The sequence below is a fragment of the Phalacrocorax carbo genome, chromosome 1 (genome assembly GCF_963921805.1).
Source record: "Phalacrocorax carbo chromosome 1, bPhaCar2.1, whole genome shotgun sequence".
NCBI classification, from domain to species: Eukaryota; Metazoa; Chordata; class Aves; order Suliformes; family Phalacrocoracidae; genus Phalacrocorax; species Phalacrocorax carbo.
Genome location: NC_087513.1, coordinates 205,606,066 through 205,632,318, shown reverse-complemented (window position 1 = coordinate 205,632,318; position 26,253 = coordinate 205,606,066). Strand labels below are relative to the sequence as shown.

General features: G+C 43.0%; 1 protein-coding gene across 1 annotated transcript in view; it reads right to left on the bottom strand.

Moving 5' to 3' along the window:
* The window catches only part of MAML2 (mastermind like transcriptional coactivator 2), a 217,177-nt gene that overhangs the window by 70,656 nt on the left and 120,268 nt on the right, over window positions 1–26,253 (bottom strand). The gene's annotated exons all lie outside the window — the stretch shown is intronic.

The window sequence follows — 26,253 nt, the reverse complement described above, 5'->3', positions numbered from 1 at the left end:
AATTGTGCCAGACAGATCTAAAGTATTTTTAGATAGCAGAGACCAATGCAGTCATGAAATCTGCCCTTGTGCCTATCCAGTGCTGCAGGATTTCACTCTAATGATTTTGGTAGATGATCCAAAAGATCATTTTTGACCACTGTAGTTGAAAGGTCCTAGGAGATGTTTTAATGGCACACATGAGATCCAGGCATCCTGATCTCACACAGGTTTATACTGGCCAGAGATGTGTAAAATAAAAGATGTTAGAAGTTAACTCATTCAAAACTGAAAATGAAGCCACTGGAGCCATGTCAGGTTATGTCAGCCAAGGGTCTGGTCTATAATGTACTGCCGGATTACTTTCCAGAGATGTATATTAATACATTAAGACCTAATTGTTTATGTCCTGAAACATCTGCTATAAAACACACAGTCCATGCAACACTGCTCTGAGAACTGTAACTCTATTTCCTTTCCTTGAATATTTGCAGCGATACTTTCATCTGCTCACAAGCCCTGTGGGCCTACCGAAGGAAAAGATGTTCATGGCCCTGTCCACCTGATGTACACTCATCTGCCACGTTGTACACACAAATTCCCTCCCCACGCATACGAAACAAAGGTGTAGTCCCATGAACTGAAGCGTTTGGACTTGGTGCAGATACCTTCAAGTAGAGTTGCTTTGAATTTCAGAGACACAGTTCATATCAGTATAGATCACTTTTAAACAAGCACAGCTGTTATATCGTTGGCTCTGTACATTAAAGGCACACACCAAGCACTAGACACGGTGAACATGCACGCACGCAGCCCTCAGTCAGCACACACGCTGTCGCTGTTTCAGCTGTGAGCAATGTCAGGAAACTCAGCAGGGAGACATGGCTCATCTTCTGCCTTTCCACACCAGGGCAGAAGTGTACCGGCCTTGGAGGCAACAGGACAGGGCATCTGATAAATACCTGTGTGTGCCAGTGTGAAAATGGTGCCTGTACAAACTGTGATACCTTGGGATCCAGTGAGGGGCGGAGGGAACACTGAGAACTCTAATTTTCCGGTTAAGTGAGGAAGGATGATTGATGAGATCTTCAGACCACATTCTTTGTATCATGCTGTTTCATGTACAGAAGTCCATGGACACCTAATACTCTATTGTGGCCCCTGTTCCCCTCAACTTCAGGCTTATCTATAGGTAAAAGCTCTTCCCATATAACTCCAGATGTGAATACATATTCTGATGTGAATACCAGTAAGTTGCTTGGGAAAAGCTCGACCGACAAATATGTATTTCCTCAGTACTCACCTATCCTTCCATTGCATCAGCAGGTCACTGAGTTTACCCCTTAAAAATAAAGCCTGTAATTTTTCTCTCTGACCTGAAAATCTCATCTCATATCTCAAGTTAAGTTTCCATCATAGCTTTTGAATCACAGGTTCATGTTTTCATTTCATAAGTACAGACATGCTGGTGCCTAGTTGTACAAGTCCTCAGACCTTGTGCCTTCAAGAGTAACTAATTGTCATTAGTTGTCCCCTGGAGGGGAGAGTTTTGGGGGGTCACTTGCAAAGTGCATGGACTGTCCTTGGTTAGCATGCTCCTCCTGACACATGAGTCACTGTACTTTCCTTTGCAAAAAGATAAAACGGTAAGCTGCACTTCCTTTTACCATCATCTTTGCTGTCAGTGTGTTTATTAGAAATCATTCTTGTGCCCCCAAATTCATCTTCCTGGGAAATGGGGAAGTCCCCAGGTCATCAGAATACATGACTTGGCAGCATGTTTTGCTTTCAGATGTGCTGCTGACAGAAAGGCTGAACAGATAATGAATAATATATCCCCTGCACATGTATATGCCTTACGTGGTTAATATGCCTTTCTGAGTTAATTTTGCTTTTGCTTGACATTTTAAATCAGAGGGAGCTGTTCAAAATGTCTTCACGTTTTCAGACCACCTGCACCAAGCTTTCTGATACAATTAGAAATGCAGGTGTTGCACTCTGCTGTGAGTAGTAGCTGCTTTTCTTCTGCATTTGAACAAGCTGCTAGCAGATGCGGGTGAGCTGTGAAGCGGTTTGCCTGGTGACACGCGCAAGTCAGCAGCAGAGCCAGGGAGAGCACCGTGATCTCCAGACACATCCCTTAACCGAATGTTCCCTCCCTCAACATGGGCTGGAGGACTCCTGGTTTCATGACATCTGCTGTGCTAAAGTGCCCACCAAAAAAGGCGCTATGCATTTCTAAAGAAGAAGTAACACCCAAACCTTGCAAACGCTGCCATCTGAATGCTGACAACACCTCGGTCAATAGATGTCCCCACCTTAAAGCAGTAACGCAGGCAAGCGAGGCTGCAAAGGTGCAGGGGACTCTTGGGGGACTTCACTGAGGCTGCTGAAAAGGTCCTGCTTTCACACCCTGCCATGAGTTAGCGATGTGGAGGGCAAGGGCATGGGAAAGATGTGGCAACCCACAGAGATGAAGCACCCTCTCCCTCCTTGCACCGAGCTGTTACCAATTACGTGTCAGGGTGGTTCACAGGGGACTGGTCTGAGTTTGTTCAGCGAGACGAGTAGTGTCCATCACAAGCCTGTCTGTCTTACTGTTTCACCTGAACACTGCCTTCTTCGGGGCACTGCTGCCCCAGCGTTATGCCTGTTTTGTTTTCAGAAGGGAGCAGACCAGGGCTCGATCTTTGCAGGTTTCTAACAATGGCATTTTTCAACTACTGATTGAAAGTCAGTACTCAAACCCTCTTTCCCCAAGCAAAGCACAGATTCTTCAGAGGGTGAAAAAAGAGCTTGCCAGATTTCAAGCTCCATCTCTTCCAATTTGCAAGCCAGGATTGATTTGGGTCAGTAAATGTAAAGCAAATGCTCCTATAACACACAGACACATTCCTCAGATCAAACGGGTTCACGATTACACATCTCCAAATGCTTGAACTGCGTAATACTGAAAGGCTCTGTGATGGGAAATGAGTGGCATGACAGTAAGCAGGAGAGGAGGGAGCCCTCCATGCACAGCTCCATCCCACAGGTAGGTGGGCAGCACTGTATGAACCATCAAAGAGTACATGCATTTCCTGGCAGCCTGTGTTATTGTAAGACCTTTTGCTGAGCAGGCTCTGGTGAGTCAGCATGCATTCACGCACTTACAGCGAGGGACTGCTGGATGCATTGATTTTCTGAAGTTAAAACTGCATGGGCTAAGCCTCTGGAGGTCACGTTTGCAAGATCGTGCAGTGCTGTTACCGGCCAAACTGCTCAGGGACGTTAACAGTGGAGGGCAAAACTCTAGAGATGACTTGGTCTAAACAACCCAGGGTGACACCACGTCCTGTGCAGAGGGACAATTAATCTCTATGTAAAACTTATTCTGACTCTTAAAAGGGATTTAAGAGAGGCAGCTTCTTTGATAATGCTCCCTGACACCAGTTCAAATCAGCAGGAGTTCCATCAAGGTAATAATTAGAGCTTATCAAAATCTGGTATCAAATCATTTCTCTTTTGGAAGAAATAAAAAACAAGGCTTTTGCTTCCCCTTTCTTTTGGTTGAAATTTTTCACTAAATATAAAATTTTGCTGAAAATTGATTTTTTTCTGGCTCAAAAGTTTTTCAGAAAATGGAAACAAAAATTTCTTTGGTGCAAAAGCACAATTATCAATGAGAAATTTCAGAGATTGTTTTCTCAAAAATATCCATATTTAACAATATTTTTATCACATCTTTGATCCGTTTCTGACATTACCCATGTGCCTTCACCTTGTATGCCTTTCCACAGGGACTGTCCAATATGGCCAGGAAAATAGTTTGTCTGTGGCAGCAGGAAATGATAAGGTCTGTGCGGTTTCACTTTCATTGAAAATCTTATTTTTTGTGCACTTCATGCAGCTTCTTCAGTTGGACTTCCTTCAGAATTTGCTTTTTACTTCATTTAACAATGTGTAGCAGCACAGCGCTTGACAAAAGTCCTAGGTTAACCATCCAGCAGCCCTGAGTTTCACAGCTCTCAGGACAAGCAAAACAGCTTGTCCCTCTGACTTGCCTGAGTGCCTGCAGGTCTCAAAAAAAAAACCATTTCCCAGTACAGCCCATCATTGGCCTTGTACAGAGATGTCAGTAGCACATCTGACTGTCCTCTTGAGATGTTTATAGTTAGACATTTAAGACTGGACCAAAACACCAAAGTGCTCCAAGCAAACTACAGAGAAAATATCAGAGTGTGGTAGTTTCAAGTTACCACTAATACTTATTAGCTGAAGACATAGAAGGAAAATCTCTTACCACCTTTGTTCTCTTCTCTCTCTTTCATTTTCCTACTAAGGTTTCCAGCTTTATTAGCTTGTGTGGTGGAACAACGGGGACAAAACTTGTAACGTGCTGCTAACTTAAACTCCAAGCGATTATCACACTTAGTGAAGCAGGCAGCACAGCAGCGTTAGCGGTTCATGGGGAGTAATACTTCTGATGTTAAAAAAGCAGCTTTGGATTTTATGCTTCTAATATAGAAGCAGCAGACAAATCCACTTTTAAAAATCCCTTTTGGACTTCCTAGACTTTCTCACAATATGTGCTGACTGTATCTATGGCTGCACTGTAAACAAAATCCTTCATGTATCTGGGGAGGGGAAAGGGTAAAGGAATTACATGAAAAATACAGAAAACATTCAAACAATGAAGGTGGCCAAAAAAAAAAAAAATTCATTCCAAAGGAGGAAAACATGCTGAATACTACTTCTTATTTATGCTGTGAAAGCACCTTTGCATCGCAGGGCTGGACCTAGTGAGCCACCCCTGGGACTTAAGGCCTGATCCTGAATGACAGAAGCTCTCATTTTTGAAATAGTGTTTTGCAGTGTTTCCTGCCAGCCTTTGGCAGGGCTGGAGTGCAGCACCTCCTGCAGTGCCCAGAGCTGAGCCAAGCTGGGAGGTGCCTCTCCAGCCAGGGACTGGGGTTCACCAGTGCAGAGCCTCCTTGTTGCAGGCACCTCCCCAGCATGCAGGAGGACCAGGCGCCCCTCTCCTTGTTTTCTTACCCTTTTGGCCAGACACAATGGTCATGGTGACTCACACCATGGCTAGCTGTAGAGCCACCGAGGTGCCCCAGGGCTGACACAAGGATGACGAGAGGCCACGGCCCTGAGCTGCCACCTCTGCAGCCATCACAGGTCCTAACACCATGATCACACAAGCACCCTCATGGTCTGTTTCTGACTATAGACACACTTTTTAGGAACAGGAGAAAGGGCTCCCATCACTGCATTTTATACATATCCTGAAATCTGGTGGCTCTGGCTGTCCCCACTCTTCCCCACACCCAAGGCATCAGGTTCACCCTGACAACTCTCCTGAAGATCTCAATAGCATGGTCCTCTTTTGAGCACCTCTTCCCAGCCCCTCTGCTCTTCACTTTCTCTGCACAAGAAGAGGATATTTATTTTTAATCTTTTGTCTTCATCTGCAACTTCTGCCTGACATCGCTGAGAACACAAGCGTGACAGTTGTCTTCAGAGAGATTTTAGCACTCTAAGTTCAGAAAGTCCAATCTGCTGGATGATGCTGATCTGGGAAACATCATTAATTTTTCATGCAGGACTGAGTCAGAGCAGAGGCCCTGGGCACACTGCTCAATGGGGAACAGCACCGAGAGCTGGTGTGTCCTCACAGTACCACACAGCACTGGGCCAAGGCGGTCCTACTGTGGCTGCAAAGAGCTGTGCAAGAGTAGCAGATGCTGTTTCCCACTCCAGCCTGGCTTGCACAGACTCATCTCCAGGTGCCTCCTGCCACCCGCTCTGTGTCTGCAGGAAGGGGACCAACCACTGTCTCTAAGCAGCGAGGAGGAGGAGAACGTGCAGGTGCCTTCAGCCCCACACTGATGGTGAGTATGACAGCTCAAGCCAGCACATCTCCACCCTGCCTCAGTCCTCTCTCGTTTAGCTAATCAGCTCCTGAGACCACTCTGATCACAAGGAGCAAGGTTTGCCACCATGAGATTTTTGCTCTACACATTCCAAACGTTCAGACGCCCATCCCCGCCTTTCCGATCATAACCAATTTGGGAAGAGACTCGGTGTCTATTCAAGGCCTGTTGCACCGGTGTCCTAGCTCTGGTTGATCCTTGGGCATAAACACCACTGTCAATAATAATGCTGACTGAGAGGCTATGCAAGTTTTTCTCCCTGTTTAATGTAATAAGTGCCACTAAAACTGAATTTTTAGCAACAAATAAGGATGTTCCTTGGCTGACAAGTAGCCACTTAATTCTCATTAGCTGGGAACAAGGCTGGAATAGTAATCAGTATGCTAGAAATCCCACAATTTACCTTCTCTTATGGAAAAATTACATATCTTGCCAACTGAACATACCAACCTAAAAATGCATCCATATTATTCACAGTGTACTGCCTAGAAATATAACGTCAGGGCTTTGGTCCAAGTTGCTGAAGCACAATAATTACATTTTTTATGCAGACTTTACATCTGATGGATTATAAAATATCATGTCTAGCCACAGTCTTTTAGAAGAATAGGAACACAGAGAAACAATAGCACTTTAACTAGGTCAAGATTGCTAATCAGAATGTAGCAGTCATTGCTGTGTGCAAAACAAATAGGCATGAAAGATCTGTATTTCTTATCCTGCAAGCTGTGTATTTGTCTTCTGGAGAAGACAATTCTGTTCTTTTTTTTTTCTTTCTTTCTTTTTTCTTTAAGATCCTTTTCAACCATGAATAAATTAACAATCATTTAATGTGAAATCTACAGAAATTTATGTCAACGTTTATTACCATGAAATGTGGAACAAAGCAAAATGCAACCTGAGCTTTGGGAAAAGCGGCTGCTTAACTGATCTTATCCTTATGAGAAGAAAATATCAAATGCATTATAAATGTTGACAGGATGATCAGGCATGTAGAAGAGGTCATCCAACACCACCCTCCACATTGTTTACAGTTTCATAAGTCAGCTTAAAGTATTAAAAACACATACTGTCTTCAGCAGGAAGCTCCTAATCCTTAAAAATGTGGCTGCTGTTATTTGATTTGCCTTTTAGAGATCAATAGCATAGCAGGTTTCACCTAAAGAAAGACTGCTGAGACCAGTCTGGTCCTGGTTTTCTACCCAGCATCGCTTCCAAACTGGCTGTGCAATGGCTTTGTAGCTTTGTTAGAGCACATATCCATGCCCATACATGGGCTTTTATTACCTGTCTAAGCACCTATCTCGTCTGCAACACTCTGTACCAAAAGTTCAATCAATGGAGGAAGACAACAGCCATCCATCCAGCCTTGGAAAATAAGAAAATATTTAGCCCGTTTTTCTTTTCCTGCAAATCAATGCATCACACAGGACACTCACTCCAACTGTCTGGCCTTGAGTTCTTCCGCAGGGTAAGTTACAGTTCACAGGAGATAGAGTCATCACTTGTCAATTGGAAAAAAAAGATCCCTTCAGCATATTACCCAGTCATGCTTCCAGCATCAGACTCTACCAGCCAGGACAAGGAGAGCCTGCTTCAGTGAGAACTGCCTTCCATCACTGCATCAACTAAGACTCTTAATGAGCAACTGGCAAAATGGCTTCTTGTTAGGAGGAAGGAGTCCTGATCCTCCGCCAAAAACTTCAGTGGAGAAGTGATATTTAGGATCAAATCCAAGCCTGTGGTAAGACAATGTCTCTAACAAGGTTGCTGTACCTCTTGACGGCTGGGTCTCACCTGTATTAGCATCTTCCCCATCTCTCCCTATCATGCATGCTCACCCCATTAAGAAGGACATGAAGTAAAAGTAGTACTTAATAGCTATTTTCAGAATGCTCAGCTTAACCATGCAGTGTCAGGACAGGCCAAGTGCATTCCATCAAGGGTTTGACTTATATGAGCAGAACAGACTAAAATTTAGAGGGTTGAGGAGACAAATAACAACAATTATTTAAGAGCTTTGAAGTTACTCCTATGAAGAGAACAGATGATAGAAGGGACAAATAAAAGAGAAAATTTTACAAGTTTATATAATAAGACTCTAACAGATTAACTGCACATCAAAAGGGTATGTAGCAAACTTGAACAGCAGTAAATTCAATCCCAATGAAACAATAAAATTTTTCTTCCAATGTGGATAGAGTCTGAGGAACTACAGGACAGATTCAGAGCTCAGCAAGATCTAAAGAGGGACTGAGCATTTGTTTGGAAATGGGATGATGCTGACTTACAAAAGGTGATGATAAAATATTTAGAAGGGTATGTGAAATATTAAACATTAAGGTTCAAACCAGTTTATGGTTCATGGGTTGTCAGTGGACAGGGGAGAAAGAGGTAAGGGGGAGGAGTGGTGGCTTTTGCAGGCCTATCAAAGTGATTGTGTATCTTCCCCTGATATATTTGTCATTGCTATTGATGAGATGCTGCAAGGGTTTAGAAAGGACACGTGCCTGGGCACATTTCACAACTCCTGTATTTCCAGCACTTTAGAAGTCTGGAGGAAAACTGTAAAAATGGGAGTCATTTGACCAGTATTTAAATGTTTACTACTAATTGTACTCCTGAGTTTCAGTTTTAGGCTGAAAGCACAGACAGAATGATAGAACAAGAATGAATAGTAAAAATCAATTTGAGACAATGGAAGATCATTAGCAGGTTACAGGAACCCCAAACGCCTTATTGTCTTGGACTAGCACATGTTGCTGCTCAGGTGATTTTTCATTTTTTAGTCTTTCTTTAGGTACCATCTTGGTGATATTTTATGAGAAAGTTGAAAGAATTCAAACCTAAGAAAATGGCCAGAGAGGGTGAATGGAAAGGTTTAGTAACAAGCAAGCACCCAGGAAAAAATGCTCAAGGAGCTGGAAATGTGGATAGAAAGGACCAGGAGCAGTCCAGGGTAAGAAAAAGACACCTACAAGCTAAAAAAAAAACCCCAACCATCCAGGTACTGAAAAGCTTACAAGATCATGCTTAAAAGGAATCTGAGAAATGACAAGCGGTGTGGAGAGGATGAGTGAAAGATGTTTGCACAAGTAGACAAGCCAAAAGCATGGAGATGTCTCTGAAGAAAGTGAAAATCAGTTTTTTTGGCTTTCTTTTTCCCTCTGATTAGCAAAGAGAATGTTTGATAGTACAGAGCATCTAGCAAAAGCTTGGCTTTTGCAAAAAGATTTGCTTTGGCAAAAGGAGATGGCATTGCAATAGGGTTCATGTGTCTCAAGAGCTGTTGATTCTGCACCAGGTGCCATCATCATATGGTTTAAAGTGTAACATTGAACAGTGTTACATTGGTCATTGAGTAGGTAAGGAGAGTATGTGAGGACCAAATCTGATGCAGGGAAGGGATAAAAGAGGGAAAGAAAACAAGAGAGCTGTGCCTTGGCCCGTCTGTGGGAGACAGGCTTAACAGCAGTGCTGTCAGCAACCCTCAGATAGACTGAGGAGAGGCTCAAGGACATGGTGCCAAGGCAGGACTTGCAAACCTCTCCAGTGATGAGGTGATGCAGTTTGCACACTGCAGCCTTTCAGCTCCTTTGTCCTGCCCCTCTGAGGCAAAGCCCTGCTGCAGAGCACACACCGTGGTTTGTGGCTTGGAGGAGCAATGCCAGTGACTAAGACTGTCAGTACAGTCCCCTGCTGCGGACGCTCATGTCTCTGCAGCCGTCCAGTCTCCTAGGAGCCTTTCTACTGAATGCCTTTATCACAGCTTTCTTCAAGGGGATCGTTGGTCTTAGACACATCACTGAGTCCCATGAGGCACAGTGGGATGCTAAGCAGCTGATGAAGATGCTCCTGGTAGTTCTGTCAGGAGTCCATCCCTGCCAGATATGCATTATATCTCCTGTGGTGGTAAACCACGAAGGGTCGCCACAAAACTTTCAGATATTTTTGGCCACTATGATAGTTTTCAGTGAATGGGACAGAAGTGGATTCATTACAACTGATGCTTCCTATATGCCTTATTTCCTCTGTGCGCCAATCACTTGTTGAGTGAATTAATACAAATAGAAACAGCCCTGAAAAATGAGCAGTTCTAGGCCTCTCAAAGATAACAGCCATTCTCAAAGTCATATTTTCCTCCACAGCAGCCTTGAACCTGTTTCTAGAGCCAGTTGTGATGGATGGCTTTGAAAATTCAAAATGAGAAAAATTCCCTGTTTGGTAATGACTGAGTGGAATAGCAACTCCTTCCTGACACAACACACTATGACAAGGGGCCACACTCCTGCAAGACTGAGCACAGGTACTACAAACATCACAAAAACCAGCATTTCTTTGGCTACACAGTGAAAATGGCTTAGCCAAGGACTCTAAGGATCCCTCAACTACAACCGAGCTTTGTTGCCTCAGTGCTGCATCACTTTCGTATCCTACGTGTCAACAATGCACCGGGTGTGGCTAGAAACAGAACTGTTCAGCTGCTCTGCTGACTTCAATAAGGGAGTCCAGGCACCTAGAGTAAGTCCTCACCAAGAGTTATGAAGTGGAAACCCTCTGCAGCTGTATAGTTCCACAGCTGGGTCTCAAATTCCATCTCTGCAGACTGCTAATGCAGTTCATTGCTAATGCAAGTTCATTTGCTACTTGTCCATTTACCATGTTATTCACAGAATGAAAATAAAAGTATTGTGGCAAGGGTCTTAGTGAAGAGTTCCTTAGAAGACCTTTAGGATCATAAAATGACATAGCTGTGAAGGGACCTCTGGATATATGTGGTCCAGGACCTGCTGAAAGCAGCGCTACCTTCAAAGTTACATCAGATTGCTCAGGACATTGTCCAGGCAAGTGCTGAACATATCCAAGGATGAAGACTCCACAACCTCTCCGGTATCCATTCCAGCTCCCCTTTTTTTCCTTACATCTAGTTAGCAACTTGTGCTCCTTGTCTCTCATCCTTTTGTTGTTCACTTCTAAGACAGATCTGGTATGTAACTGGAAAACTTTGAATGTAGAGTGAATGGGGGAAATACATAAATTTGACTTGTCTCCAAGTCAACGATATATATGAGGGGGGAGAAGGAGATGAAAGCCATAAATGACAATGCACCTGAGAAATGTTTCTATGCAGATTACTTCAGGGAAAGCATCAGTTCAGTAGCTTTTAAATGACATAAATGATCAAAGTGTTGACCAAGCAAACTGATTCTGCATCAGATGAATCCGAGTTGTTAAATGATGCTTTTCCTTAAGCCCGATCTAAAGTTCATTGAGATATCCAAGTCTTTAAAAGGACTTTGATGGACCTTGTTTCTCTTTCCTTGATTATAAGGTTCCATGACAAGGACTTTATCTCTATATATTTTTCTGAAAAATATTCTTCATGCATGTAGACACTGTCAACCACATTAATAACGAGCCCTGTTTTCCAGCTAAATTCCAAAAGACACCAATGCACATTCAGCACCTCTGAAAAGCAGACATCTCTTTAGGTGTCAAAATATAGATCCCAATATACTTTAGAAAACACTAGTCTGGATAAAAAATAATTTTCCATTTTGATAACTAATGTGAAACCTTTCACCTTTACAGCACCAGTTAATGGTGACTAGAGATCATTACAGTCGAAGGGCTGCAGAGAAAACTGCTACATATGAAACTCTGGAGGTAACAGACTGGTTCCTAGTTGACAAATGACCACATCATTCTTGGTGCTAATTAGTTCCTTTCGCCCTTAGTATTCTCCCCTTCCTTTCATAAGTGTTAGCTAGGAAGGTCTGGGTCAAATGTTCTCAGAGGGCACTCACCGACTTTCCACTCTCAGAAAAACGGACCAAAATCTCAGTGTTATCAAAGCACTTCAGTGAAACTTTGCTTGCACATTACTTAGACTGGACTTGCTTTGGTAGATACATATTTTTTCTCATTTACAGTGTGGGAATACTAATTTTATAGCTTATTAAAATATCTGCAAAAATCCAAAGAGATATCTCTCTAGAAAAAAAGTCTTACTTCGTTTGCACACAGACTTCTGTCTGTGGTGGTCCGTTCTTAGAAGAAGTCTTTGGAAAGGTGGGCTACGAAGTCTTGCCTGGGACGTGAACCAAAGCTCATCAGTTTCCAGGGCAGTTGTTGCTCTGGTGGGCACAGATGAGTAAAGTCTTTTGGTGATCAATCAGGCACCTTTAAAAAATCATGCACTTTAAAAAACAGAGGTGGGAAAGTGTTTTTCCACATTCCCCAAGTGGAATTCAAATTCCAGAGACCCCATATATGCTGATATTTGTCTGCATACTTGTCCTTGTCTGTGAATCTGTACTGAAGCCCAGTGCAACAGCGAGCCAAATTTTCTGTTGCTGTAAACAGATGCAGCTACACTGACCTGTATCAGTGTTTTATTAAGAACCAGCCCTGGAGCCTAAAATCTGGATTATGAACCAGTGTTTACTGGAAGTGCAGATTGCAGCAGGAACTTTTGTTGGATGTCTATTGCAACAGACTCCTCACTGCTTTTTAAAGTGCCTCTAGTGTTGCAGGCTTTTACTAAGGGAACACAATGGAGCTGGCAGGAAAGCAACAGCTCTTCACCATCTCAGAAGAGCAAAAAAACCCCAGCAGTCCTTAAGGATACAGCACTTCTAGGTAGCTGGGACAATGAATTAACAAGGGCTGACTTTTCCCTCCCTCTGTTTTCAAGGATAGTAAGTAACAATATCTGGCAGGCTGAAAAGCCCCTGCTTGGAGGAAAGAGACAAAGAGGCAGGGCTGAAATTCATCGTGTCAGTTTAAAAAGACAGAGTTTTGTATTTACACAATATGCCCATTCTTGTTCTCCTTGACTCATGGAAAAATATTGAACATGGACAAGAATGTAGGAATGTGTCTGGTGTCTGATCTCCACAAAAATCTAAACGCCGTTTGCATTCACGTAAGAAATAAAGAGCAGCTGTCCAGGCTCCCTTGATGTGTTAAGAAAATAACAGTAGTGATAGCAATATCATTATAATAACATCAGTAATATAACTTTTAAAACTGGCTGTGTAACTAGTAAAATAAAGCATGAACGCAGGCGCTCGTAGCCCTTAATCCCAAACACAGCTCAGCAGGGCTTTCTTAGACCATTTGCCTGTCACAAGCATCGCAAAGGCTTCTCTATACTGACTGCATCTGAAGCCGCTGTTTGTTTTCCCGGATAGCAGAGGTTAAAGCTTTTTATTGCTTTTTTGACTTTAGATGCCATAATAGTTGCAGAGCCTATATTACCATCTATGGCAGACAGTCTGCGTGTCTGCCAACTGTCAAGCAGCCTATTCATCTCCAGTTGCCTTTTGCCTACTTTCTGCAGCAGAAGAATTTCCCTCCACTTGATTTCATGTGCTGGAGTCCTGTTCCTGCCGACATTTCTGCTGCTTGTTTTTAAACACAGCGTGGCTTCAAGCCTGGGGGGCGTGGGAGCCCACAGTGCCAAAGAACCTGTGGCTCCTATGTTGTGTGCAGCTTGCCAGACAGCCAGCTAAGGCCCTGGGTCTGAGCAACATCATCTAACTGGCAGTATGTGACTGGGGGTTGCTGGATCAACCCAGTTGTTGACTGGAGAAAGAGGCAAGCAATGGGGTCACCATGGCCTGCACTGATGGGCTACTCTAAGGTCCTCCAAAACACCGTCCTCTTGTTTGTCCCATGGCAGAGTTGTGGAACCTGGCTACTCATCCTCTACCTAAACACCCCCCCTCTTCTTTCCCCAGTTCTCATCCATGCAAGGCATGTGGTCTGTGTGGTGAGGATATTGGCACATGTCATGTTTGGCCACTCCTCACTCAGGTGTTCCTGGAAATCCCCTCAGATATCTGCCAACATCTTCAGGCACTAGCATATCTCTAAAACATCCAATACTGTGGCATTTTACCATTTTACCAAAGCCTGCTTAGCAAGGAGGACTGTGCAGGAAGATAGGATGGGCAGGTCCCCAGGCCATAAAGTCCAGACTCTACAATCACAGCCCTATGCTGTGTCATCCTTTGCCTAAACAAACCATGCTCCTGTTTAACAAAGCCCCTGAAATCAAGAGAGGCAAAGTTGATGATACCTGCTAGTTGCCTCCTCTTGCTCCCCAGTACGTTAGTGATCTAAAAACCTGCAGGCCTGCATATTTCCTGACCCACAGCATGAGCTAGTGACTCATAGGAGGTGGAGGGAGCATGAAAGGCTCTGCCAGACCTTGTTACAGGGGTAAAATAGATCACTCAGTTGCATGAGGTTGTCAAATTGCTGTGTTTATTTTAATTTTTCCTAGGTGTGACCCAGCTCATGGCCTCCTTACCCAGGCTGTGAGAAGCCTCTCAAAATTTCACTTAAAATCCTAACCCAAAAGTCATGAGACTGATCACAGTTACCAAACCCCGAGTCATGGGCTGTTCTTCTTGCCGTTACTGCTTTATGAAATTGCCTACAGAAAAGAAACAGCACCTTAAAAAAACCCTCCCTCACACAGTCCAGCCAGGAAGCCCAGAGCCAGAGGCATTTGCCTACCTCCCTGCTCCCTGAGGAGCCCAGGTCTAGAGCTCCTGAAGTCAACAGAAAGACTGTTGTAGACATCAGTGTGTCTTGGATCAGGCCCCAGCTACCCAAGAGAAGAGATGGGCTTTGCAGCCCATCCAGATGGTTAACAGCTTTAACATACAACCACTGCCTTATTAAATCTACAGTAAATTAAATGAACACTTAATACACTCAACTGAAAGTGCTATTGACTGTGGTAATTAAATCGAAATACCCAATTAACCACACCAGAATAGGAAATGAATATATCATGGGGCACCACTCTGTAGTGTCTGAGCCAATCAGATGTTGTCTACACCTTAATTTGGGCTGAAATAATTTTTAAAGGGAGTTTATGATTATTTAGAGATGTGTTTAGATAGCACATGCTTATATATGTCTATATATGTGTGTGTGTATATATATATATACAGACACATATTATACTATTATATTTAAGTCTTCTGTCTGGGCTCTTACTCTCACATTGGCAGAGCCATACTTTTAATTCCAGGTCAGCCACCATCTTCCAACATAAACTTGCACATTATTAAAACATCTAAATCAGAAGGATTACAAATGTCCTGCAGCAGACTTTTTTTTTTTGTTATTAAGAACATTTACATGAAGGTGTCTGCAGTTTCAAAGCCATTTCAGACTGAGGCCAAAGTGAATGCTTGGAAAAAAAAAAAAAAAAGAAAGAGCCTTTTTTCTCTCTGTTTAGCCTGTGCTGTCAGGTCTCTGCCTGCTGCTCTGCTGCTCTAACCACAGCCACCCCAAAGCAACAGTTTACCTTTAATTAAGACATCTAAGCGTTAGGATTCTTAGGCTCTGAGCCTCTCTCCCTTTCCTCCCCCTCCTTTTTTCAATCAGGAGTGGAAACTTTATCTCACCTACAAAGGTACACTTTGCCCAAATGTTGATAGATTACAGTGATAAACCTTCACTTCTTCACTCCAGGCGAGCCTCCTGATGGAAGGTGCTCAGCCGTCCCGTGACAGAGCCCCCCTGAAACAGGGTTGTGTTGGGGCTGCCTCAGCTCGGAGAGGACCCAGGCACAGCCACTGCACCCTGCTCTCCAGAAGAGGTGCATGAGGCCCTGGCTCTGGTTTGGCCTTTGTTTGGAGGGGAATTTGCTCTCCACAGATCACGAAACTGCTGCCTTGTAATAGTGGCACTCAGAATGACAAAAGGCCAAATCGGGTTACAGTCACTCAACCCTACTGAGTTTATTTGGGTTGTGGCAAGAGGAGTTATTTCTGATGACTTCATGTCCCAGCCTCATAAACAATAACCAGATAGTGTCTAAGAGCCTGCAAGCCTTAATCTTCAGCTCAGGATCCAGCAGATTCTGAGAAAACAGAGATGTGACACGGTGAAAAACATCTTCCAAATTTGGTGTTTTGAGTAGGGAACACATTTCCTTCCATTTCCTCAGCCATCCCACTCATCCTGGCATTGCCCCTGGCATTGCCCCTGGCTTGCCCTGGGGTAGTGACCAGGTCCCATTCCTGCCTGGTGCTCCCAATGGCTTCAGTGGCTTGATGCCCAATTGACAAAGCTGAGGCAGGTGGCTCTCCTTGATGAAGCTGAACCCTGCATCCCTGTGGGATCCCTGTGGGTCTGAACTGCTACCCTCCACCCAGGCTACAGAGCTGGAGAAGGCAGAGTTGACCCTACCGTGGTTCTGTAACATTCTGGAGGGGCCATACATGTACCATTTCTGTAGGTCTTCTCTTTGCTTTGGTTACACCTCCATTTTGTCTACTTCTATATGTTTTCTGGACCAAACTGATCTCTTATTGTTCCTCTCCTCATAAGTGGAATTGCAGCCCCTGTGGCCCTGTGCCACTGTTTATGCTGGCAGAGACTAGTGGATATTGGCAGGCAAACTTGGATGGGATTCACACAGTTGAGAGGGCAGGGAGGGAAGAAAGGGCACACTGTGGCCCTCAGTGCCTTCGCTTGCCTTGCAGAGAGCATGCCCATGGATAGAGGGAAAGGAGGTCACAGGTGGGGTGAGAGCTCTCCTCGTTGGTCAGCAGAGTGGGCTGAGGCAGATTTTGAAAGCTTAGGTCTAACGGATCCCTTAGATCTCGGTAGGTATCTGTAAGACTTGTTTTCTCTTGGTGGAAGGTGCTCAGCTGGCCCTTAAAGCTTTCTTCTTTTCATCTGACAACACTTCTGCATATATTGTGATGCCCACCGTACCTTGTGAAGGAGAGGTCATACAGCCATGTGCAAAACATGCTAGAATAGATGCCTCAGGCTTCAAAACACATGGACAAGCTCGAGCAGCAGGGCAAGCCACGCTGCTTCGGCTATTCCTCCTTCACCCTACTGCAGAGAGAGGCAGGAGAAACGAGGCCACTGTTGGCCAAGGCAGCCCACTTTTATGCCTGTGAGATGCCCAATTAAACCAACTCTGGCTGAAGTAAACAGAAACTCATATCGGGCCCCAAGGCTGCTCTTTGCTGCATCAGATCTTAAAAGAAGAACCTGGCCCAGACTGCCTGGCTACTATTCAAAATGGCTCTTAGTTATAAAGAACAAATTGTAAGTTCTCATGTAATGTCCCTGGCAGAATCCAAACTTGTAAAAGAAAAGCCTGTAAACATCATTCCCACTCAGGAACTATGCAGTGTTATTTTCTGACCCTGATGCACTTTGACATATCACAGAACTATGCAGGTTGAATCTCACCCTGCTGGTTCTGAATGATAAATTTCAAAAGCTTTCTCTCCTTTCCTTACCACTCCCTGCCTAATACAAAGAAATGTCTCATTTTGCTCAAGTAGATCTAAAATGATGACGTACAGCTTAGAAATGACTTGAAGTACAACAGGAAGATCACGAGCAAAGGCAGATCATGAGCTTGAATTCTGCATTTACCTGCTGGGAAACTAGCAGCGAGGAGCAGGTCCCTGAGCCCCGTACCCCTCCACCGAGCCCCGGGGTGTGCCTGAGGGATTTGTTTACATGCGGAGAAACAAAGTCATGTCATGGAAATTCCGCAAATGGCTTTGCTGAATTTTACTTCTGCATTTTCCAGCTCTTAGTTAAAGGAAGCACAGCTTCTCCGAACCTGAATTCTCCTCTGCTGGCAGATTATTTATTAAACAGCGATGGTAGGCTGAAGCTGTTTCCACTTAAGAACAGTTCGTTCAAAGCCTCACGGAGAAGCGCAGTTGCCATAGTTACCTGAGCAAGCCCTCAGCACAGCACAGTTCCTTCCTACAACCCAAGAGTTTAGGTCAACTTGCAAGTTTGTCAGACAAAGCTTAATGATTTGCTATTTCATGCAAGTGAACAGCATTTATCAAGAGAGAAGGTGGCGTGCAAACAACAGACAGGATTGCCTTCCACCCTTTTTTTTTTTTTTTGCTGGTCCAAGGAGCTCGTGGGGTTCACACCAGCTGGAAATTCTGCAGGGTATCTGGACAGCTGGGTAGGAGTTTGGAGTACAAACACATTTAGATCTTGGCACTGGTTTCGGCTGTCCAATCCAGCCCATCATTAACAGCTTCTGTACAGCACTGCTCTTCCTCTAGGGGCTGTAAAAATGAACAAAACCTTTGTTCGACCTAAACTTCCTTTCCTTGTCTGCTGTTCCTGCAGACTTTCCATTCTAGTGGTCCTATTGTTTCACTTGGAAATGTCAGAGAGCTGCACAGCATGCCCATTTTATAAGGAATATGTTCCATTTTAGGAGGCCAACATCTTACACTGTGTTGTTCCACAATTAATTTACTTGAAATTTGCTTGGGCTCACTATGGCTTGTCTGAAATAGCCTTCTTTCTTGCTTTCTCTCTTTTTTTTTTTTCCTTCTTTTTTTAGGCCCCTGCATCTGTATTTAGATTGGTAGCTACCACAGGCACTAGCTTTGCACCTGAACAAATAGGGTTGTTGAGGACAAGATTAGCTGCTTTGTGCTTTGGACGCTGGGCATCTCAGTTAATAGGTATTTTGCTTTTGAACGTCCCTTACTGGAAGAGGCAAAAAAAGAGTAAATACCCTGATTGTATCATTTGTTCAGTGTGTCATTCCTACAAAGGGGAATGGAAAATCTGCCTTCCTACTCACAGTTTCCTTCAGTTCTCCTTGCTGTAGGGTTGGAAAGAGCAAGAGGGAGAAGAATGTGCGTAGAGACTTAATTCTCCTGACAACTTGGTGAAGTTGGGCAATCTACCGACTTGCAGCCCTGCATCACCACAGTGCCTAGATTTCCATATTACTCTGTCCTTTTCTCCTCTCGGCTTTTGATTATGGTTTCAGGTGTAAGTACATCCCTGCCAATTGGCACAACCGCAATTTATTTAGGAAGTAGGTGATGTGAGCACAGTGAAGGGCAGCCACATACCCCAGCCACTTCTGTCATTAATGGTTTAAGTTTTGTGAGACCACACTGGTGGGTCTTGCTAAGGGGTGCAATGTGGGATGGGTAATGTTGCTGACCTGGGACCAGAGATTCCAAGGGATTTAGGCCCCTAAATCTTACTCAGAATCAATGGGGATTAAGCGCCAAAGCTAAGTAGCTGTCTAAACTCCTCTGGAAGATCTGGGGCTGAGTTATAAGGTAATCACACAAGCAGTCCTCCTCAACTCCACTTCCCTTTCCGACCAATGTGGTTGACACCCATTTCAGAAGGCATGAGTTCACGTAGGCATGGTACAATACAAGTAAAAGATAGTGAAGAGGAGCAAGGGCCATAGTATAAAAGAGTAAATGATGAAGCAGGAAGATAAGGATGAGAAGGCAAGGTGACAGAGGTAGAAAAGCAGATAGAGAGAAAAGAGAAGATGATGGGAAGACTGGACAAGGAAGGAAAGGAACAATCTAAAGGACATTGGAAAAGAAAGGAATGACCCATATGAGAGAATGAGGAAGAGGAGAGTGACAGTGTATGATTTAGTCTGCGGAATATTAGAAACTTAAAATATTGAAGGAAGAGATGTGCAGCAAGATCCCGGAGAACTAAAGAAGAAAGGAAGAGTGAATGATGTGAAGGAGTAAAGTGTGGCAGGCCCTGAGAGGTTGTTTCTCTGTAATGTGGAGAAAGGTCTTCACTGCCCTCAAGTTTTAAAAGGCAGCTTATATGTGAAGTAATTTGTCATTAGAGAACTTTTGCAGGACGCACCCATGTTATGATCTACTTTTAAATGTGACGGTTGTATTAAAATAGTATGTTCCTGGCTGGGTGATTGGCACAGGGGACATTTGATTTTCAGAGACAAAAAGCACCACACCATCTGAGTTCTGGTTGCTTAGGATCTTTGCCCCCATAGCACTTCCCTCCTTGCCCTGCCAACACTAAGCCAACTCCAGTCAGATCTGACAGACTGGCAGGAGTCTCAGGGAAGCAAAGCTCTTACACATTGCATGAAAACTAGCAGCTGGGAAGAGGAGAACATCCAACCTGGGGCACAGACAAGGGAGGTGCTGACCGAACCCAGCCATATTTGTTCAGCAGAGGCTGGCACAGTTACAAACTGACCCAGCTGGCATCTGATGTCTTTTGCGAGGTAAGGATGTTATAGGACACAGGACAAGGAGCTGGATGCATTGTGCTTGGTAAGAAAAGGGAATGTAAAGAACAGTGACTCAAATCTGTAAGAAACCCAGCTTCTTTTTCTGTTTCTTTACCATCTCAGTTTGTAGTGGTAAATTACCCTGGATGATTTGGGCCATAAAAGCTTATGAGTCATCTTCACTATTTAGCTGTGAAAGATGAGACAGTTCAGTTCAAATCACTCATCTGAAGACATGTTAAATAATTAACAGTATATGGTCTGCAATGCTATTTACCATCCCATGGGGCTGCTAGTCTTCTGACCTTGTAACAGCCTTATTTCACAAACAATGCTCCGCTGGACTGCACGCTGACAAAACTTCTTAAAATAAGGAACTGTAATTCAACACCAGCCTGATCAATAGGCGTGGGGGAGCAGGTAGCTTGTGCTGGTTCTTTTGGGCCTCAGGTAAATAGAGTAAGTTAAACAACAGGCAAAACTACAGAGGAAAGAAAGGGAATGCAGTACACACCAGTGCCAAAGCTTGAATACATTCATACGATGTAGTAAACTGCCTTTGTTAAGAAAATCTTGGCAAATTGCATCTGCTGTAGAGGTCAGGCAATTATGTTCACAAGGAAACACAAACTTGCACGTTATTTAACGTTTCCAGCCTCTGTAGCTCAGTTCTACATCAGTTTAAATATACAACATCCCCAATGAGTAACAGATACTGCTGAACACGCGGCTTTCTTACAAGCTCAGTTCTAACAGTGGTAGAAACATTTACGGCAAAGTTGTGTTTCCACTGAGAAGAGTGACCTCTTTGAAATGGAAAAATGTTGAGAATGACTCAAAGTAAAATTGAGTGCTTTATTTTGCCTCTTTCCAAGTTTTCTATTTTATGCTAGTTTTTATTTAACTTGTTTCAGGTTTACTGTTCCTTTTTTGTGTTCATAATTTCATTTCAGGTTTCCCAGTGCTCCCAGCACAGGTCAGCCTTTCTATGCTCTGACTGGCCAAGTGTCCTTTATCACAATATTTGTCAAATAGTGAAAAGATAAACTAGCAGATAATCACTAAATGTTATGGGTTGACATTAGCAGCAAACTAAAATGTCAGGTCATTCAGAATTTTGCAAAACTAAACTCTTTTCCAGGAAAAAAAAAATATCTATTTTTTCTACTTTTATCTTGATTTAGCTGAACTGCTAACTATAGTGTGCAGTTTTGGCTGAAAATGATCTTGGCATCAGAAGACTAGAAGGTGGCAAATATGTCACCATTTTTTAAAAAGGTTCTAGGGAAAATGCTATACCAGGCAAAATGTATATATAAAAATTTCTGAAGAATAGCTTTAGGTGACACCTGGATAAACAGGATATACTGGAGACCAGATCAGCTTTTGCAAAGGAAAGCTGTACTTCACAACTCTAGTAAGGTTTTCTGAAGAAGATAACAAGCATGTGAACAGGAGGAACTCATTTGACATAGCTTAACTGCAAAGCTTGTGCTTTGTTAAAGTTTGTTAAAATTAAAGGTGCTCAGCAAGATCACTGGTTAGTGATGCTTAAAGAAACTAACCTGTTGTAGGGTAAGAGAGGGAAGCTTTTCACATTGATATATCATTGGTTAAAAGGCAGAACGGAAGGGTAAGAGCAAATTATCAGCTCTCACAGTGAAGGGAAATTACCAGCAACTATGTGATACAAAGCAGATGAAATTCAGTATCGACAAATATAAAATCCAGCACATGGGAAGCAGTCCTTACTCTACGTACAGTGATGGGCCCTAAACTCAGTCTTACTTCTGGGGAATGAGAACCCAAGGTCAGAACAGACAACCCTCTAAGCACCATCTCAGTGCTCAGCAGTGCAAGTGCTCAGACAGCAAGCCAAATGCCAGCAAAGGAGTAGAGAGCAAAGCAAAGACACATCATGCTGGCACTGTTTAAATCCACCACATCTCAAAAAGAATGTAGTAGAAAGGTAAATATACAGAGAAGGGCAGAAAGGGCAGTCAAAGGGAAAAAAACAGCTTCCATAGAGGAAACAGTTAAATAGACTAAGATTTTTCAGCCTAGGAAAGGAAAAACTCACGGGGGAATATGATGCAAATGTATAAAACATGTTGCATGGAGTAAGTGAACAGAGATAGATGAATCTTCCAATGCAAGAGTTGGAGACCATCATGTAAAATGAGCACATGGCCAAGGTAAAAGCAAACAAGGAGCTTCTTATGTGAGGCACAGCTATGGAGCTATTTTTAGCAAGATGTAAGTTTAAATGGGTTCAGAAAGCAATTAGATAAATTCATTGAAGAAAAATCCATTTGGGCTATTAAATGCAAATATACCATTTATTCATGCTTAGCCAAAGATGGTTGGAGGCTGGGAGCACATTCTGGGGAAGGTTAATGTATGCTTATTTGGTTATTATGCTCTTCTACTAATGATCACTAAGAGTGACCACATACAGAACCAGACAAACCTTTGTTCTTAGCCAGTCCAAACTTATTTTCTTAATTTGTGATTGCTCTGAGATTTAAATCAATATTTTTATGTGTTTATGAAATGAAAAAGTCACTCTTCTTTTTGCTATCTCTGTTTATTTCAAACTGCTCTCAGTTTGGGGTGAACATTTAGAAGGAATTGGGAAGGAATACAAGAAATTTTTAGGGTCTCATGTCTTCTGGCCTGCAAATGTCATTTGTAATATAACAGATAGGAAAATGGAGCTTTTATGTGGTAGAGATCATTGGGTGCTGGTGTAATATAACAAACACTAATGAATGCTAATGAAGGGATCTGTTTCTGCAGACACAGTTGATTCTGTTCCATACTGTATAAAGAAAGCTTCCAAACTCCTCTCTCATCACTAAGCCCAAATTAACCCATCAGAGAGTTGAAACGAACTGCTAAAAAATGTAAGCATCAGTCTGTCTGAAGCACTTCCCTACACAGCTCCGAGGCTGAGTTCACGGTGCTGCAGTCTTCACCTTTTAGAGATCAGCTGAGCCATGACTTTCAGAATAAGCGGGAATGCTATTTCCCTCGGGTGAAATCCGTTGAAACTGATTGATATGTTGTTATTGGAAATCCCGGTGGGACTGAGATTTTACTTCCAGTGTGTAAGTTTTGAGAACACCAAATGATTTAGTTGTAGTTGTGTAATCCTGAACTAGAAGCAGGGAATGGGTGATCTAAGAACAGGTTTGTCATCTCCAGCCACTAAATACTGAGAGGTTCAAATTTTCATTCAAACACAAAGTTTGGAGGAAGAAATATTGTTGTTCTGCACTAAAAATGAGCAAGTAGATTGACCCAGGAGGGGATGGGTGGTCCAGCATGACCCAGTCCTTGGACTTGCCATAATTTTTCTATTCCCGGTCCCTCTGCTTGCCTTATGTTTTCATCCTTCGCGCTCCCTGTTTCTCCTGATAAAGCTAACAATGCCGCAGTTGTTTTGCTCCCTGCCACTGCTGAGGGCTCTATTTTTAATCGCAATTAATGCAGGGGCCAAAACAAAGCAAAACTTATCTCTCGCTTACATTGTTTGTAAGGACGCTGTTTAGTCTGAGGTCACAGTGCATGCCTCTCGCAAGCCAGCTTCGCAGCCTCCTCCAAAGTCAAGGAATGCTCAGGGTCTGTGTGACTCCTGCCAACGAAAACTGCTTTGCAGGTTTGCTTCATACATTGTGTTTTTTTAATCACTCGAGGCCTTCTAAATATTCCCATCAGCACTCAATACCTGCAGACTCGTGCTTTCCACGCAGGTGTGTGGCACAGCATGGATGGATGCTGGGGAGATCGCCCTGTTTCTTGGGCTGTCTGTCACTGCAATGACCATCTTGGACCTTTTGGGTGAGAGTCCATTTGTGAGTAAAGCTGCCTTACATAGACCTTGGCAGCTCCTCTCCTGTCCATGGGTTATTTTGGCCAGAATCAGGCCATCTTGACCACTGTGGACTTAATGTACCTTACCAAAAGGTATGCAGATGGGTTATGTAAAGCAACAACTGACTCACGATGGAGCCTGGAAACAACAGCTGATGCTCCTGAGAGCCCATTTCCTTGGGTACCAAAGGCTTATGAATATGCCCCAAAGCATCCCAGTATATACAGAGAAGCAGAGATCTCAGCACCATTACAGCTTAGGAGGGACTTCAACTTTCTAGAATTCTGTACAGAGCTCCTTTCATTTAATGTGTTTGAGCCTTCCTCATCTATCTGAGCCGTTCTGAATGTGATACAAGAAGTGGTCTACCTATGGCAAATGGCCTTTGTAGTCCCTCCAGAGTTCACCATGCAGGCAGGCACCTTTGGTACTGCACCACTGGAGTGGGCAGCTGTACTATGTGACCTCAGGAGAAAAATTCTTCTTTGGATCTTTTTAGATATAATAAACTGCTTATTTATCTCATTTACAGGAACTGGTTACATTCCAATTTTGCACACAAAGAAATAATAAAACCACCTTAATTTCAAAAAACCTTGCTTACTAAATGCATTTTTCATAGACAAGATATTTTTTGAGCATTAGTGTATTAGGGCAGTTTTCTGTGCCTGTGCCAACAGCCACTTTTCCCTGAAGAACTGAATGTATTTGAAATATTTTGAACCCCCACTTTCTACTTCACTTGCTAAATAATTTCACATTTTTTCCAAAAGCTGATCTTTCATCAAATAGATAGCAATCCATATTATTGCAACCTCCTGGAACAGAGGAATGCTACTGAGAGAATGAATATTTAGGTAAAGAACTAATTTTATTTTTTGCTTATTTAACTGCAGGAAAATGCATACATTTGCACATTTCTAACTAGCATATGTGTAGATGCACTTTTTGCTTAAGCTGTCCAAACCAGGTTATGCTCTACAAGCATGCTTAACTAGTGCTCAGGGTTATTTTTTCCTACTTGCTTTTAACATATCAACAGCCAACAATTCAATGAAGGTCAGCTTTAGCAATCTTCCATGCATGCTACTTTCCATGCGTTCAGGCAACCTTATGTCCATCACTAGCAGATTTTAGAAGCATGCAAAAATACACAAGGGAAAATTTATTAAATGATGCCTATATTATTAACTGCTTGCAGCTGTCCTATTAAGAAACAACATCATCAGCCTCAGAAATACTGAAGCTGGTCACTAAAATGGTTAGGGACTAAGCTGTCTACTTAGTTTGAGTATATATTTTATTTGAGCAAATGAAGTGAATAAGCGTGTGTGTAAATGATCAGACATGCTGATTTGTGTGTGATTACTCAAGTCAAACGTTTAATTTGCATAACTGAATACAAATTAGGTACAGAACTGCAGGCTAATGTGAAGCATGTTATTTGGCGCCTGACAGTTTTAAAAATCAGACTCAAAACCTCCATGCTTAGTGTAACTAAATCAGAGCAGTGGAATTCAGCACAGCAGATATCTATCATTTGATTCTGCTTATAATTGTTTGCCAATAAGGGAGGATGACGTGTGAACAAGCGGCAGAACTACAAGTCTGCTTCATTTTCTATCTCTCCAAGAGAAACCGCTATTCTGAGCTTCTAACATATGATTTCTCACCTTATATTTTAAATAAAAGTCTCTGACAAAGAAAAACCTACAACTGCACAAGGATATGCAAGGGCTCCCTTAGAACAGTTGTTTGGTTGCTTTTTTAGAAGTGGAAGTTTTCCACTGTACATGGTCCTCAAATTATTTTTAGCTTTGTTTACAGTCTGGAATGACATATTCAACATGATTTGATGTTTCCTAGTATTCTTGATCCACTCCTTTCCAAGGGAAGCAGTGGAAAGTCTATGACGTAGTAAAGTGAATGCAAGACCTCGTATGAGGAAAATATTTGTAGAGAACAATCTGACATGGATCGGGAGCTGAAGTAGGTGATCTAATGGGCATTACATTGCTGGAGTCTAACGATTCCTAGTAGCAAAATGGCCATTCTAATGCTATTTAAGACCACAGTGAGTAGGGGTTTTTGGTGTATTTGAAATTCTGGCTGATTGTAACATACAAGAAAGCGCATAAACTCTGCTCAGGATGTCTTTTTGTAATGTCTATAGGTTGGTTATAAACCCAGACATTTAATAAGCCAGGCTTGGGATCAGAAAAATAGCCAGGAGATCAAAATGTGGCTGAAGAAATCCCAAACTGCAGCCTACTTATATATTCCAATGTGCTGCCTTACATTTGAACATACAGTCCAGCTGAGACTGCTGCTGAAGACGTCCTGTCCCTGCTCACCGCAGGGGGGTTAGTCGAGATGACCTCTGAAGGTCGCTTCCAACCCAAATTGAT